At 43.0% G+C, this 15,257-nt stretch overlaps 1 long non-coding RNA gene across 1 annotated transcript in view; it reads left to right on the top strand.

Moving 5' to 3' along the window:
* Positions 1-423: 423 nt before the first annotated feature.
* Positions 424-15,257, top strand: part of LOC143757262 (uncharacterized) — a 63,162-nt gene continuing 48,328 nt past the window's right edge. The window contains exon 1 of the long non-coding RNA XR_013210461.1: positions 424-615. This is a non-coding gene — a long non-coding RNA (uncharacterized LOC143757262). The remainder of the gene's footprint in view (positions 616-15,257) is intronic.

Below are 15,257 nucleotides of genomic sequence, written 5' to 3'. Positions count from 1 at the left end.
AAGAAAGAAAAATAGATTAGTTATAAAGAAAGAAAGACATTTTAGTTAGAAAGAAAGATAGATAAGTTAGAAAGAAAGATTAGTTAGAAAGAAAGAAAGATAGATCAGTTAGAAAGAAAGAAAGAAAGATAGATTAGCTAGCAAGAAAGAAAGAAAGGTAGATTAGTTAGAAAGAAAGAAAGAAAGAAAGAAAGAAAGAAAGAAAGATAGATTAGTTAGAAAGAAAGAAAGATAGATTAGTTAGAAAGAAAGAAAGATAGATTAGTTAGAAAGAAAGAAAGAAAGATTAGTTAGAAAGAAAAAAAGATGGATTAGTTAGAAAGAAAAAAGATTAGTTAGAAAGAAAAAAGATTAGTTAGAAAGAAAGAAAGATTACTTAGAAAGAAAAAAGATAGATTAGTTAGAAAGAAAGAAAGATTAGTTAGAAGGAAAGAAAGAGATTTGTTAGAAAGAAAGAAAGATTAGTTAGAAAGAAAGGAAGAAAGATTAGTTAGAAAGAAAGATAGATTATTAGATAGATAGATAGATAGATAGATAGATAGATAGATAGATAGATAGATAGATAGATAGATAAGTTCATTAGTACATATAGAATGGTAGTTTAATTGAGTCTAGGTTTCAAGTAGTTTAGATTTGAGTTTATTTGTTGTGCACTACTGGGCCACCGTAGTCTTGGCTCAATTTGAACTGTTGCAATGAAAGTCAATGGGATTTTTATGAGTTTTAATATTAATATTTAAGAAAACCGTAAGTCCGATCAGTTAGAAAAGATATAGCAACTCGAGTAAGAACAGTTTGAGTGTCTGAGCCGAGTTTGGAGTATGTGGACTTAAAGCTCTAGGAGGAGTTAGAGTCAGAAATTTTACCGCTCAGAATAATAATAATAATAATAAGTTTAAATAGGATTTCAGTAAGTTGGCTTTCACAAGCCAACTTAATAATAATAATAAGTTTAAATAGGATTTCAGTAAGTTGGCTCTCACAAGCCAACTTAACTAGAAAGAAAAGTTTGATGAGACAAACTTTAAGTTGGCTTGAGAAAGCCGGACCAGAGAGTTTGAATAAGTTTAAAGTAGTTTGAAGTTTAAAGTAGTTTGAAGTTTGATAGATGGATTAGTTAGAAAGAAAGAATAGTTAGAAAGAAAGAAAATGATTGGTTAGAAAGGAAAGATTAGGTAGAAAGATGGATAAATAATAGATAGATAGAAAGATTAGTTTCAATGAAAGAAAGATTAGTTAGAAAGTAAAAGAAAGATTAGTTAGAAAGAAAGAAAGATAGATTAGAAAGAAAGATTAGTTAGAAAGATAGATAGAAAGAAAGAAAGATTAGTTAGAAAGATAGATAGAAAGAAAGATTAGTTAGAAAGAAAGATAGATAGAAAGAAAGATTAGTTAGAAAGACAGAAAGATCGATTTGAAAGAAAGATCAGTAAGAAACAAATAAAGAAAGAAAGAAAGAAAGAAAGAGAGTAGTTAAGAAAGAAAGATAGATTAGTTAGAAAGATTAGTTTAGATAGATTATTTAGAAAGGAAGAAAGAAAGAAAGAAAGATTGATTAGTTAGATAGAAAGAAAAATAGATTAGTTAGAAAGAAAGAAAGGATTAGTTAGAAAGAAAGAAAGGATTAGTTAGAAAGAAAGATGGATTTGTTAGAAAGAAAGAAAGAAAGGATTATTTAGAAAGAAAGATGGATTTGTTAGAATGAAAGATAGATAGATAGATTAGTTAGTGTTGTAGAAATTTTAATAGTCATTGATCCCAAACAGGTATCATAAGAGAAAGAACCTATTCAATGTATAAAAGTATATGTGTGTACGTGCTTGTGCGTGACTTTTCAGGAACATATGGGACAGGACCTCTGACCTTAGGGACGGTCAGTTTTGGCCAGTTTATTTCAGTACCAGTTTGTGTCTTTAAGTAGAAACTGAACAGCAGTAAGGACCTTATCTGGGTGGGTGAAAGGTACAGCGGGTGAGGAGGAACCTTGAAAACAGTATAAAGGCTGTCTCATATCTCCCTGTTGTGTGTCACTCTCTTGCACAGCGTAACTTCTGTGTACTAGACTGAACCTATTCTTGCAAGAATAAATACTTTCCTTTTTATTAATTTGACTCTGAGTGTCTCTTACGCAGTGATGATGTTTAACAGAATTTTTGCCACAACAATTTTGGTGTCAGAGTGGGGTTCCTTGGAAGTGCCTTCTGGACCTGAGAGCGGACGGTGTTTGGCCCCCTGGACTGAGCAGTTCCAGCTCTACCTCGTAAGCTTGAGAGAGAGGGGCCGACCGCTGTCGGGTCCGGGAGGGGCTCCACTGGAATCAAAAGAAAGCGAACCCGTGGCAGCCAACATATCTCTGGTAAGAAACGTCTAAAATATTTTCTTTTGGGGAAAAGTATTTTGTTTCGGGTATGAAATGTGAGTGAACCATATTGGCTGAGGGCTGTTTCTGTGGTACGTAATCTGAGATTAATTGAGATCTATATATAGATCAAGAGGTTTCAAACAGATACAAGAGAAAATTATCTGAGATTAATTGAGGTCTGTAACAGATCAAGAGATTTCAAACAGATAGGTAACCTGAAAATTAGTTGTTCCACGACAGAGCAAATTGTTTTTAGGTACTGAGGCTAATTAGGGGTAACCAGAACAGTTTTTGGTAAACCTTAATTAGGAGGGCACTGATAGTGCAACCCGACCGATTTGGGTTAAAAGGAAAAATCGGGTCTGTTGGGGACGCCTAACAGATCAGGAAAACGCGCATTGAAGAGAAATCCACAGAGAACAGAGAAGCAGCCAATATGGGGAAGTCTCAAGGTAAGCATGCAAATTTGATACACCGGTTTTTCTATCAAATGAGAAAATTATAGGGGAAAATTTATGTTTTAGATATTGAAAAAACTGAGAAAATACCATTATTTCCCCAGGGAGGGAACACTGAGCACAACTAGACTGAAAGTAGTGCGAGAATCAGTTGAACAGGGCAGTGAGAAACAAAAAAGGTTGTTATGGCTGTGTTCAACATGTGTAAGCAATGTGGACAAACGTCTCAGGTTACTACTGTAACCATAGTTCCCTGAGAAAGGGAACGAGACGATGCGTCACTTGACGCTTTGGGAACGCCCCCAGCGTGCATGCGTCTGAGCATCAATGTCAACTAGTCCAATGGAAAGAATGAGCGTCACGGGCGGGTGACGTCATGACCAGGAAGGGATAAAGGCTCACCCGGTGAAACGCGGCATTAGCTTCAAAAAGTCGAAGCAAGCCGATCACAGGGAAGCAGGAAGTATGGCAGGGTGACGCATCGTCTCGTTCCCTTTCTCAGGGAACTATGGTTACAGTAGTAACCTGAGACGTTCCCTTTCGAGGGAACTCGCGATGCGTCACTTGACGCTTTGGGAACGAGAATACCCAAAACGCCAGAATTCCAAGTACCTGAGTGTCAGTCTGTTGGAACTAAGCACTAAGCACCTGAGAACCTGGGGCAGCATCCAGGTCCAAACTGTAAAACCTGACGAATGTGAGCGGTGAGGACCAGCCTGCCGCATCACAAACGTCTTGGAGGGAAACCCCAAATAACAAGGCTTTAGAGGCCGCCATACCCCTCGTTGAGTGAGCTCTGACCACCAAGGGACACGGATGGTCAGAGTACTCGTATGCAAGTGAAATAGCCTCGACTATCCACTTGCTAACCGTCTGTTTAGAAGCAGGAAGACCCTTCTTAGGTGATCCAAAGCAAATAAATAACTGGTCGGACTTCCTCATAGAAGATGTCCGATGAACATAAGTATCCAGTGCTCGCACTGGACACAAGAGGTTCAGCCTTTCCTGGTCCGCAGATGTAAAAGGAGGAGGACAGAAAGCCTGCAGCACGATAGGCCTCGGAATCAAGGTCGGCACCTTAGGGACGTATCCCTGTTTTGGATATAAGAATGCCTTGACCATCCCCGGTGCAAACTCAAGGCAAGTGGGGGAAACCGAAAGGGCCTGAAGGTCTCCAACTCTCTTAAGGGACGAAATAGCTAGCAGAAAGATAGTCTTAAGGGTAAGAAATTTCTCTGAAACCGAATCTAAGGGCTCGAATGGAGCCCTAGACAGGCCTTCTAGTACTAATGCCAAATCCCAAGCTGGCACCCTAGTGCGAGTTGCAGGCCTCAGCCTCAGTGTGCCACGAAGGAAACGTGTAATCAGGGGGTCTCGACCCAACGATGTACCCCCAACCAGGGCGTGGTAAGCCGCAATGGCCGCCACGTAAACCTTAAGTGTGGAAGGACATAAACCTGACGTAAAGCGCTCCTGCAAGAACTCGAGTACTGTGTTCACAGAACAGTTAACCGGATCCCACCGATGTCGGTGACACCATACAGAAAAAACTTTCCATTTCAGCGCATATAGTTTCCTAGTAGCTGGAGCTCTGGAGCTTAGGATGGTCTCAGCAGCCTCAGCTGAGAGACCACTCTCTATGAGTTGGGCCCCCTCAGAGGCCAAACCCACAGGTTCCAAATCTCTGGCCGAGGGTGAAATATTGTGCCCCCGGCCTGAGACAGAAGGTCTCTCCTGATCGGGATCTCCAAGGGAGGACCGTCTAAGAGATGGATCAGGTCCGCAAACCAGATCCGACTCGGCCAGTGTGGTGCTACAAGCAGTAGGCTTATTCCGTACTGGCGGACTCGTTCCAGAACTCCTGGGAGCAGAGCAACAGGGGGAAATGCGTACAGACGTAGCCTCGGCCACGTCTGCACCATAGCATCCAGCCCCAGGGGGGCTGGGTGAGTAAGGGAGAACCAAAGTGGACAGTGCGTCGTGTGCTGAGACGCAAACAGATCCACCTCTGCTTGGCCGTAAAACTCCCAAATTTTCTCCACTGCCTCGGGGTGGAGTCTCCAGTCCCCTGGCCTCAGCTCCTGCCTCGACAGGATGTCTGCCCCCACATTCTGGTCCCCAGGAATATACACTGCCCTCAGGGAGAGTACCTTCCCCAGCGACCACAGGAGGATCTGGTGCGCCAGTTTGCAGAGCGGACGCGACCGCAGACCCCCCTGACGGTTCAGATAAGAGACCACTGATGTGTTGTCTGTTCGTACAAGCACATGATGGCCCCTCAGGTCTGGGAGAAACTGTCTCAACGCATTGAAGACAGCCATCATCTCCAGGCAATTGATGTGCCACGAAAGATGATGACCTTTCCACAGACCCTGAACCGAGCGGCCTTCCATTACCGCTCCCCAGCCGGTGAGGGAAGCATCTGTCGAGATCGTAACACGATGGCAAAGAGCTCCCAATACCGGACCCTGGGTTAAGAACCAATGTTTCCTCCATATAATTAAGGCACGAAGGCACCGCCGCGTGACCTTGATCATACGAAGTGGGTTTCCCCTCGGGGAGAACCCTCTGGTCCTTAGCCACCACTGTAAAGGTCTCATGTACAGCAGGCCAAAAGGAATCACGTTGGACGCTGCCGCCAAGAGACCCAACAGTCTCTCGAACTGTTTCACAGTGCGTGACTGGCCTAGCTTTAGCTCTTTGGTGGCTGTCAGGATAGCAGCTACACGAACGGGCGATAGAGTGGCCCGCATCGTCACTGAATCCCATACCACACCAAGGAAAGTGGTTCTCTGTACTGGAGAAAGAACACTCTTCTTGGCGTTGAGCCTCAACCCCAACATCTGCATATGAGCGAGAACGACACCTCGGTGCCGAACCGCCGACTGCTCTGATTCCGCCAGAACCAGCCAGTCGTCGATGTAGTTCAGAATACGTATGCCCTGAAGCCTGAGAGGGGCTAGAGCTGCATCCACGCATTTCGTGAACGTGCGGGGTGATAAAGCTAGACCGAAAGGAAGAACCCGATATTGGTATTATTTGCCCCCGAAAGAAAACCTTAGGAACTTCCTGTGCTGAGGGAGGATGGAGATATGGAAGTAGGCGTCCTTCAGATCTATCGTGACAAACCAGTCCTCGGATCTGATTTGAGTCGCGATCTGTTTGAGTGTCAGCATCTTGAACTTGAGTTTCTGTACTGAACGATTCAACAGACGAAGATCTAAAATGGGACGCAACCCCCCATCCTTTTTTGGAACAATGAAATAACGGCTGTAAAAACCCGACTCTCTGTCGGGTGAGTACACCTGTTCTATAGCTTCCTTTGCTAACAGGGCCTTTACCTCTTGCTCCATTACCAGAGCCTGCTCGGGATGCACCACTGTGGGCAGCACCCCGTTGTAACGAGGAGGACGAGAACCAAACTGGATTCTGTATCCTTTCTCTACAATCTGCAGGACCCAATGAGAAATATTCGGCAGAAGCTTCCACGCTGCCAGAAAATTTACTAAGGGAACCAGCCTCTCGAGGCTGGTCTCTGGTGTTATCGAGACAGCCAATTCCGGAGCCTGAAACATAATGGCAGGAACTACCTGAACTGGCCGCTCTAAGGCCCCCCTCAGAGGGCGCGAAACCGATGCTGTGCCGCAGCATAGCATCAGCGACTCGCTGGAGACCGCTGCGCCCTGAAGCACCGAGGGTGGCAGGGTTGGCAGAACGGTCTCGTGAGGACCCCGAAATGGAACGGGCACCGTAAAATGAGGTGTACACCGCTCCACTTCGGTCGGGGCTGTCCTCACAGGCCTGATGCGTGAACATCAGGACCTTTTTTTTTTTTTGAACCGAAGTCTTCTTCGCCTGAAGAACGGTCCTCAGATCCGGCTTCGACTTAGAAGACTTCGGTTGAGAGGGTTGCGTCTGTCTCCAGTCTCTACGTGGAGGTGCACGAGATGCAACACTCTCTTTCTGATGCACACGATATGATGAGCTTGACGGCTGGGGCTGCTCACGCCCAGCAGCCCCAGGGGGCTGGACCCGGCGAGGGATAAACTTTTTAAAAACGTCCGCTTGTTTTTTTGACTCCTGAAATCTCTCGACGACCGCGTGGACTGCGTCGCCGAAGAGACCAGAAGGTTCAAGCGGAGCATCTAATAAAAAAGCTCGATCTTTTTCTTTGATTTCAGACAGATTCAACCATAAATGTCTCTCAGTAGCTACCAAGGCTGCCATAGACCGCCCAATTGCTCTGGCGGTCTCCTTAGTAGCCCTGAGAGAAAGATCGGTAGCCCGACGAAGTTCACGAATCTCGTCATGACTGACTCCCTCACTACTATCCAGTTCCCCCAGCAGGTCAGCTTGATAAGCCTGGAGCACTGCCATAGTATGCAGACATGCTCCAGCTTGACCTGCTGCCGTATAAGCTTTGCCCACTAACACCGAAGTGGCTTTAAGCGGTCTAGTGGGCAAAGCCGAGGCTTTCAGAGACGATGCGGGACCAGGGGAAAGATAACTGGCTAAATTCTCTTCCGCCTGGGGCATCGCCTCATAACCATACTCTTTCAGCCCTCTTATTCTCGAATAAGTGTTAACATGAGGGCTGAAAAGACGTGATGAGTATGGTTTATTCCACGATTTAGAAATCTCATTGTGCAAATCGGGAAAAAATGGAAGCCCTCGTGGTGGAGATAATGTGGTTGAAGATAAAAAGCGCTCATCTAATTTGCTTTTAGGACGAGCGCCCTTATTCTCAGATGGCCATTCAATATTTAACTTCTCTACAGCCCGCGACATAACATCCACCAGCTCATCATATGCTGGGGAAATAAATTGTGAATCCCTTTCCCCCATGTGTGTGCTTACACTCTCCACACTCATCACATCAACCTCCTCGGAGGAAGAGCAACAAAGTAGTGGAGGGCTCTCTCCCCGGGCGAAAGAAACCGCAGAGCGTGCTTCCGACACCGGGGAGAGAGCACTGGATCTCTCGGGTAAGGAAGGAGAAAGAGCCCTCGGACCCGTCTCCAACCCCTCCGAAAGATCCTTTTGCGATCCCCAGGAATGCATTCTCCGCGCCGCCTCAGCAGACGCGGGTCCTGATCCCTGTGGATCGCGAGCCTGCCCACTCACTTTATCAAAGAGTGACAGGCGAGAGCGGAGCATGCGAAGCGGTAACATCTCACAATGCTGGCACTCAGCCCCCTCGAAGGCTGAGATCGCATGCTCCACTCCCAAACAAACGACACAAAGCTCGTGTGTGTCCCCACCCGTTAAATAACGCGGGCAGGGAGAAACACACTGTTTGTACACTTGTTTAGTTTCCATCCTTTTCCGCAACAGACAACAGTAAATAGACAGAGACAAAATGACACAGATCGCTTGCTGAGACACAGAAGCTAATGCCGCGTTTCACCGGGTGAGCCTTTATCCCTTCCTGGTCATGACGTCACCCGCCCGTGACGCTCATTCTTTCCATTGGACTAGTTGACATTGATGCTCAGACGCATGCACGCTGGGGGCGTTCCCAAAGCGTCAAGTGACGCATCGCGAGTTCCCTCGAAAGGGAACAATGGATTGGTGTCTTAAAGGGGCAGATAAAAAAAGTTGAACTGCCAGGAGAAATAAAGTTTTTACTTCTTCATCCACTAAATGGAAGCATGACATTAGATGTCTGAGAACTTAAATTTATATGATACGGATTGGAGTTGCAAGCAGCAATAAGGCTGTCTGTGTGAAATAGGGGATTGTTATCAAAACAAGGGAAAGATTGGAAATTCAAGTGTCACTATGACGGGTGAGAGACTTGATGAAAGAAGGAAGCGAAAAAAAACAAAAAAAAACAAGAAGGTTGGTGTGAGATATGTTTGTGTGGGGATTGTGCAAACAATCATGTACTGGTTAGATAATGAAGGAACTGGCATGCAGAGAAAAGAAAGAATTAGCATGTAGAACAGAGGATGCAGAAGGAACTGGCATGTAAGGAAAGATGGAAGGAATATAGTAGAAAACTATATGTGATGAAAATTAAATGTCTGACAGAATTTATGGAAGTCAAATTAACTGTTTAAAATGGTATGAAAAATGAGTTTCAGAATAAAAATAAGGCATTGAGTATGATTAAGGGGACTAATATGATATAAAGATAAGGAATGTTTCATTAAGCAAAATGGGAAAAAATACTATATTTTAATGGTAAAATAATGATTGAAATTAGGTTTAGTTTTAGTTTGATAACCATTGTGTTTTGAACCTAGGGTCCAGCTATGCTGGGGGTACAGCAACAGGGTTTGATTATTCAGCCCGGTTTCCGGATGTTAGATAAAAGTACTTGTTCTGTAATTAGGGTTGTTGATGATAATACCAAATTAGTAAAATGTAAAGACAACTTTGACCAAAAAAATCTGAAAATCAATAATGTATAATGTTGGTTCCCTTTCAAGGGAACTCGAGCTGCGTTGAGACGCGGTGGGAACGCTCTGCGTGATTGCGTCGTGAAGCACGTGTATAATCAGTCCAATGGAAGAGCGAGACGTCATAGGCGGTGACGTCATAGACCAGGAAGCTATACAGCACACCAGAAAACAGACCGCGACAGCTTCTGTTGCCTTCAGCAAGCGATCTGTGTATTCTGTCCTTGTCATATTTATTGTTGTCTGTCAAGTTGCAATATATATATATATTATGGCAAAAGAGAGCAAGCAGCTTTTGTGTTGTTCCCTGCCCACGTTATATCACGGGTGGGGACACACACATCAGCTTTTTGTTACTATTTGGGAGTGGAGCATGCCACAGTCAGTTCTCGAGGGGGCTGACTGTTACCCCTTTTCCACCAAAAAAGAACGGGTTCGGAACTGGTGCTGGTTCAAAGTTGGTTCGGAGTTGGTTCAACTTGCGAACCTCCTCAGAACCTGTTTGTTTTTCCACTGACTAGAGCGCCCAGCGAACGACGTCATTACGTCACTGTGTACGTTGCTTTACGTCTCAGCTAGAAACGCTTGCAAGTACAACATTACTTTGGGATTATCTCTTACTCGTGAACCAAGAAGGCTTTAAAAACAATTGAAATATGTAAGTCTTTTAATCTTTTCCTTTGATATGTAATCTTTTCTGATAAGTTATGTACACCTGTCTTGTCTTTTTTTCTCTCCGTTTATTTGTTCTATTTTGTGACTGTTTTCTTCTTTTCTTACATAATGTTTTCAATAAATTTTTTTTTAAAAAAGCTAGAAACGCTTGCGCCAACTTCAAGCATAACAATTACAATGCCGGACTACATCGTGTTTCTGCAAATGTTTCTCCTGGCTTTGCGATCAGAAAAGATGTTTAGGACACATCTAAACCCGCCCCCAGCCCCCGACGTAAGCATGACGTGGTAAAAGAACGGTTCTCTGGTTCTAGTCCAGCAAAGAGTTGGTGCCGCTTTGGAACCAGTTTTCCTGGCCCGGAACCGGTTCTTTGGCTGTCGAAACGCAAAGAACTGGTTCGCGCGCAGGCACCGGCTCCGAACCGGCTCTCAAAACGCTTTGGTGGAAAAGGGGTATGTGAGCATTGCGAGAAGCTGTCCGTGAGGACGCTCCGCTCCCGCCGGGCGTTCTTCGAGGAGGACGGTTCGGTTCGCGCACCCCGCACGGGTCCCGCTGTTGCCGATGCACGGCGGCGACTCGCATTTTGGGGTTCGCAAACGGATCTGACAGCGGGGGTTGGAACGGGCCCCGCCCTATCTCAGCTTTCACCTGCCAGATCCAGTGCTGGCGATTTCCAGTTCCGAGGAATTGGTATTGTGGTGGCAATTTTAATGATATTCATTGATCTTTAGTAAAATATAGATGATTCAAATAATGTCACATGTGTGTCTCTCACTTGTAGTGAGAGAAGATTCTGTTTATGTACCTGGGGAGGCAGAAGGGGGAGACACTCCAGAGAACAGACGAACAAGGACCTCTGACCTAGATGTCAGAAGGCCATTTGGTGCAGGGGAGCTTAGTGGGCCAACTAGTGACGTCTATGGAAAACTACTGGGAGGAAGGCTCTGGGGGGAAGAAGGCCTTGAAACTAAGATAAAATTCAGTTCAGTCTGTCTGGGGGTGTGTCACTCTTCTGCACAGGGTAACAACTGTGTATTAGACTGCTCCTATTCTTGCAAGAATAAATACTTCTATTTTATATAATTTGACTCTGAGTGTCTCTTACGCAGTGATGTTTGTTTGAGATGAATTTTTGCCACAACAGATTGGTGTCAGAAGTGGGATTCCTTGGAAGTGCCTTCTGGACCTGAGAGCGGATGGTGTTTGGCCACCTGGACTGAGCAGTTCCAGCTCTACCTCGTAAATTTCAGAGAGAGGGGCCGACCGCTATCAGGGCCAGGAGAAACTCCACTGGAATCAATTGAAAGAACCCGGTGGCAACAGAAGCATCTCTGGTAAGAGACAGTTCAATTTATTTTCTTTTGGGTAAGTTAATTAAATTCAGTTTAATTGGGGAGAAGAGTGAAATTGAACCATATTGGCTGAAGGCTGTTTCTGTGGTACGTAATCTGAGATTAATTGAGATCTATATAGATCAAGAAATTTCAAACAGATACGAGGGAAAATGATCTGAGATTAATTGAGGTCTGTAACAGAACAAGAAATTTCAAGCAGATAAATAATCTGGGATTAAGTGAGAACTGTAACAGATCAAGAGATTTCAAACAGATAGGTACCCTGAAAATTAGTTGTTCCACGACGGAGCAAATTGTTTTTAGGTACTGAGGCTAATTAGGGGGAACCAGAACAGTTTTTGGTAAACCTTAATTAGGAGGGCACTAATAGTGCAACCCGACCGATTTGGGTTAAAAGAAAGAATCGGGTCTGTTGGGGACGCCTAAACAGATTAGAGAAAACGCGCGTTGAAGAGAAATCCACAGGGAACAGAAAACAGCCAGTATGGGAAAATCTCAGAGTAAGCATGCCAAATTTGATACACCGGTTTTCTGTAGAACTAGGAAAGTATGGGGGGAAATGTATGTTTTAGATATTGAAGTAGGAAGAAGCAATAAGGCTGTCTGTGTGAAATAGAGGGTGTGCAGTAAGTTGGAGCCGAGAGTGTTTTAATGGTGGTCATCAGGACCATTTAATACGTAACTGTAAATGCCCACCGAGAAGGTGTTTAAAATGTGATAAAATGACAACACATTTTTGGTAATAATATTGGTTTGAAAGTATATCAGTATTGCTTACGATGATTACAAAAAGCAAGTATATTAAATTATGGGTCGAAGATCATTTCCTTGGACAAGTGTGACTAAAGTTAAACAGACACTTTGTGAAAACAACTTAGAATATTTTGCAGCTTATGAAAATTAATGTTCTGCCAATAATAATGATGAAGTTTATGATTCGGCTATTGTGATTGAACCCGCCACTGGTGGACGGTAAAAGAATACAGAGAACTGCTTAATCAGTGGGTCTGTTTACATTCCTGAATGGGACACACACTGCTTCAAGGGTGTGCAGTTAAGTTGAAGCCCTTTGGAAGCTCACAGTGATCAAACTGCAAGATGTCTGATGCTGTAGTTGAGGCTGACACACGAACCAACCAGATGACAGAGAGTGTCTTGATTGTGGTCAGCAGGACCATTTAACACGTGACACATTTCTGATAATAATGTGGGGTTGAAAATAGATCAGTGTTTAAATGACGACAGTGACAATTTTTGGTCTGAGAAATAAGAGATAAAAAAACAAGGTCAAAAGATTGAAGTCTTAAAGTGAATCTTTTTGTGACTCCAACAAATGTGAGTTGCAAAATATGTAAAGGTAATATAGAGAGACAGATCTCAAAGATGATTTATAATAACTGCAAAAGATGCAGAGTAGCCTTGTCAAAATTAGTGTGAATCCTAATTGGAGATTGATAAACTCCAAGAGAAAACTTAAGTCAAATATTAAACTATGGTTGAGAACTTGACAATTAAAATTGAGATTGAGAAATGTGAAACGTTATTGAGAACTAGAATAATTATTTTTATGTAAGAACAAATAAGCAGAAGCAGTAGGCTACTGAATTAACAGTTGCTAAATGTAAAATGTGTTGAAAGGCATCTGATTAAACAAACAGCTTGAAAAGTTGACCATGAAAGAACTAGAAGCTGATGTTTTGCTTCCAAAAGATAAGTCTGCTATTGGCTGTAATGAAACAGTTCGCTTATCTAAATCTGATGTGTGCTGTGCCTGAAACTGCCAGTGCGACAGAGACTCAATCTGAGTGGAAATTTGTAATGTCTAAATTCCCTGAGGTGGGCAAAAGACAAATATAAATAATATGTTTATTTGAAACCGTATGTAATTTCTGGCAAAGATGACTTAAGCTGGGATAGAGTTAAAAGATGGTAGATAAAAGTTTGATGTTAGAAGTATATGAGAGAGCAGGGTACCATCCAATAGAGTCTCAGAGTCTCTCATTCAATGAGTCAGCTAAAAGCTGGTATCTGTGATAATAAGTAAAGCACAGTGTTTCAGTTGAAGATCATAGACACAGAGATGTTTTAAAAATAAAACTGAATGACTTTAAAGAAGTATTTAAAATAATAATACAGATAGAGATGACATTTTGATTAGCTTATTTTAGGACCAGTAACTTCTTTGTCTCATTTAGTCTCCACCATTCAGGACCGATGGCTCCGGCTACAGATGAAGTACACTGAATGTACGGTTGTGATCTAAATTCACTGAGTATAATCTAAGCAGCTAGGTTTCTGCTTTTAAGATAGTTAATGGATTTAAGTGATTAAATACTGTTGTTATTGACCTGTCTCCCTGTGTGAACACTATTAGGCAATCCAAATGGACCTGGTGACTCTTGAACGTGCCTTTCCTAAGCTCCAGAAAACAGCTGAGGTCTGTTGAAGAGAACTGATTGTGTGATTGGAAAGAGCGGTCACCAGTGGGCACGAGTGACCATCTCGATGACGGGTAAGACCTTCTTTGGCCAGACAGGGGGCAACCTAAGCCAGAGTGGATCACGTAAAGTCATTGGGCATCTCCTGAATGGAGGTGTGTTATGTGAGACAGGTATGAGGGTTGAGCAGGAGCTGTGAGGCCAGCAGCGTACTTATGCCGTTAAGGGGAGATGACGCGGTGACGAGTCACGGCATGTCTCCCCAATAAAGCAAAGCTCCTCTATATATACCACTCACCAGAAACCGCATTGATTGTATGGCTTGTTTTTCATTGTGACAAGTGTCTGCAACTATGCCAGGGGACGACACCCTGAAGAGAAGAAAATTAAAGATAAATGATTAGCGGGAGTGGACTTTCAAAAGCCAGCTGATTCCATGAGGTGATTGCCATTATTTGCTGCGGAGACAGTAACAAAACTTAATTATATGAGGGACATGATGTTGGTTGCCATATGGGCAAATAAAATATATGAGTTGATTTTGAACTAATATGTCTATAACATAGTTTTAACTCTTGAAGGTCGTTAGACATGGTGGTGGCTAAAGATGAAGACAGCTTTTGATTTAAGAAAAGTCTGGATAACAAAGGTGAATGTTCAAAGGTTATTGTAATGAATACAAATTTTGTCTAAGTTACAGCCTTAGGAGGCTGGTGGAAAAATTATTTGTTATAGTGAGAGAGACTGCCTGAGTTGGAGGAAGGGATGGTAACTGTGGTTATCTGCCTGCTAGAGCAAGCTGAAGCAAAATAATGATAATGAAACAAAACAACCCAGCTGACTTGTCTAAAAATCAAATGAATAATGAACAGACGTGCTTTGAAAGGGGTTAAGATACCATGTAAAATTAGGTAGAAGCTACAGGAAAATGGGAAGTTTAAAATCTTATTTAAAATTTAAATCTTTTAGCAATAATATAAAGAAAAGTGAACATTGAGAATGAGCAGTTAACATATGTGTGTCTAGTATGAGTGTGTGTGTGTGATGGTGACAGCACTTTATGTCTTGTATGTATTAGTTTGGGGCACTAATATTCCGCCTGAATGGTGTGTATATTGCGTCATTAACCTCTGGAATGAGTTTATCATTACAGATGGGTTAAGGCAAATGACAAATTTTAAAGAAGCTGATAATTCTGATGAAGAGACAATACAGAACATGGGACAAGCTTTAAGTTGATTGGCCATCAAGCTCTGTCTGGTAGTAATACTTTTGTCATACATAATGTAGATTTGAAGATCAGTAAATTGGAATTGTGTAGTTGTAGATCACCATCTGGCATGGGCTGAGATAAATGAAAATGTTGTAGATTTGAGGGAAACAACAAAGTGACATATTGGCTAAGTCAACATGAAATTATCAAGAGAGCCCCTCACATTTATGATTATTGTGAACAAAGGGGGAGAAATGATTGACTGACATTGACCAAGTCTGCACAGCACGACCTGACCTGATAGGGAAAATTGATGACTTTGGAAATGTTTGTAGATGACTGACTTGAGAGA

The sequence above is a fragment of the Siphateles boraxobius genome, unplaced genomic scaffold, assembly GCF_051911475.1.
Source record: "Siphateles boraxobius isolate OS27281-9 unplaced genomic scaffold, OSU_SipBor_1 30, whole genome shotgun sequence".
In the NCBI taxonomy this organism is placed as follows: domain Eukaryota; kingdom Metazoa; phylum Chordata; class Actinopteri; order Cypriniformes; family Leuciscidae; genus Siphateles; species Siphateles boraxobius.
The sequence above is the reverse complement of the archived record's forward strand: the minus strand, read 5'-3'. Positions and strand labels throughout refer to the sequence as shown.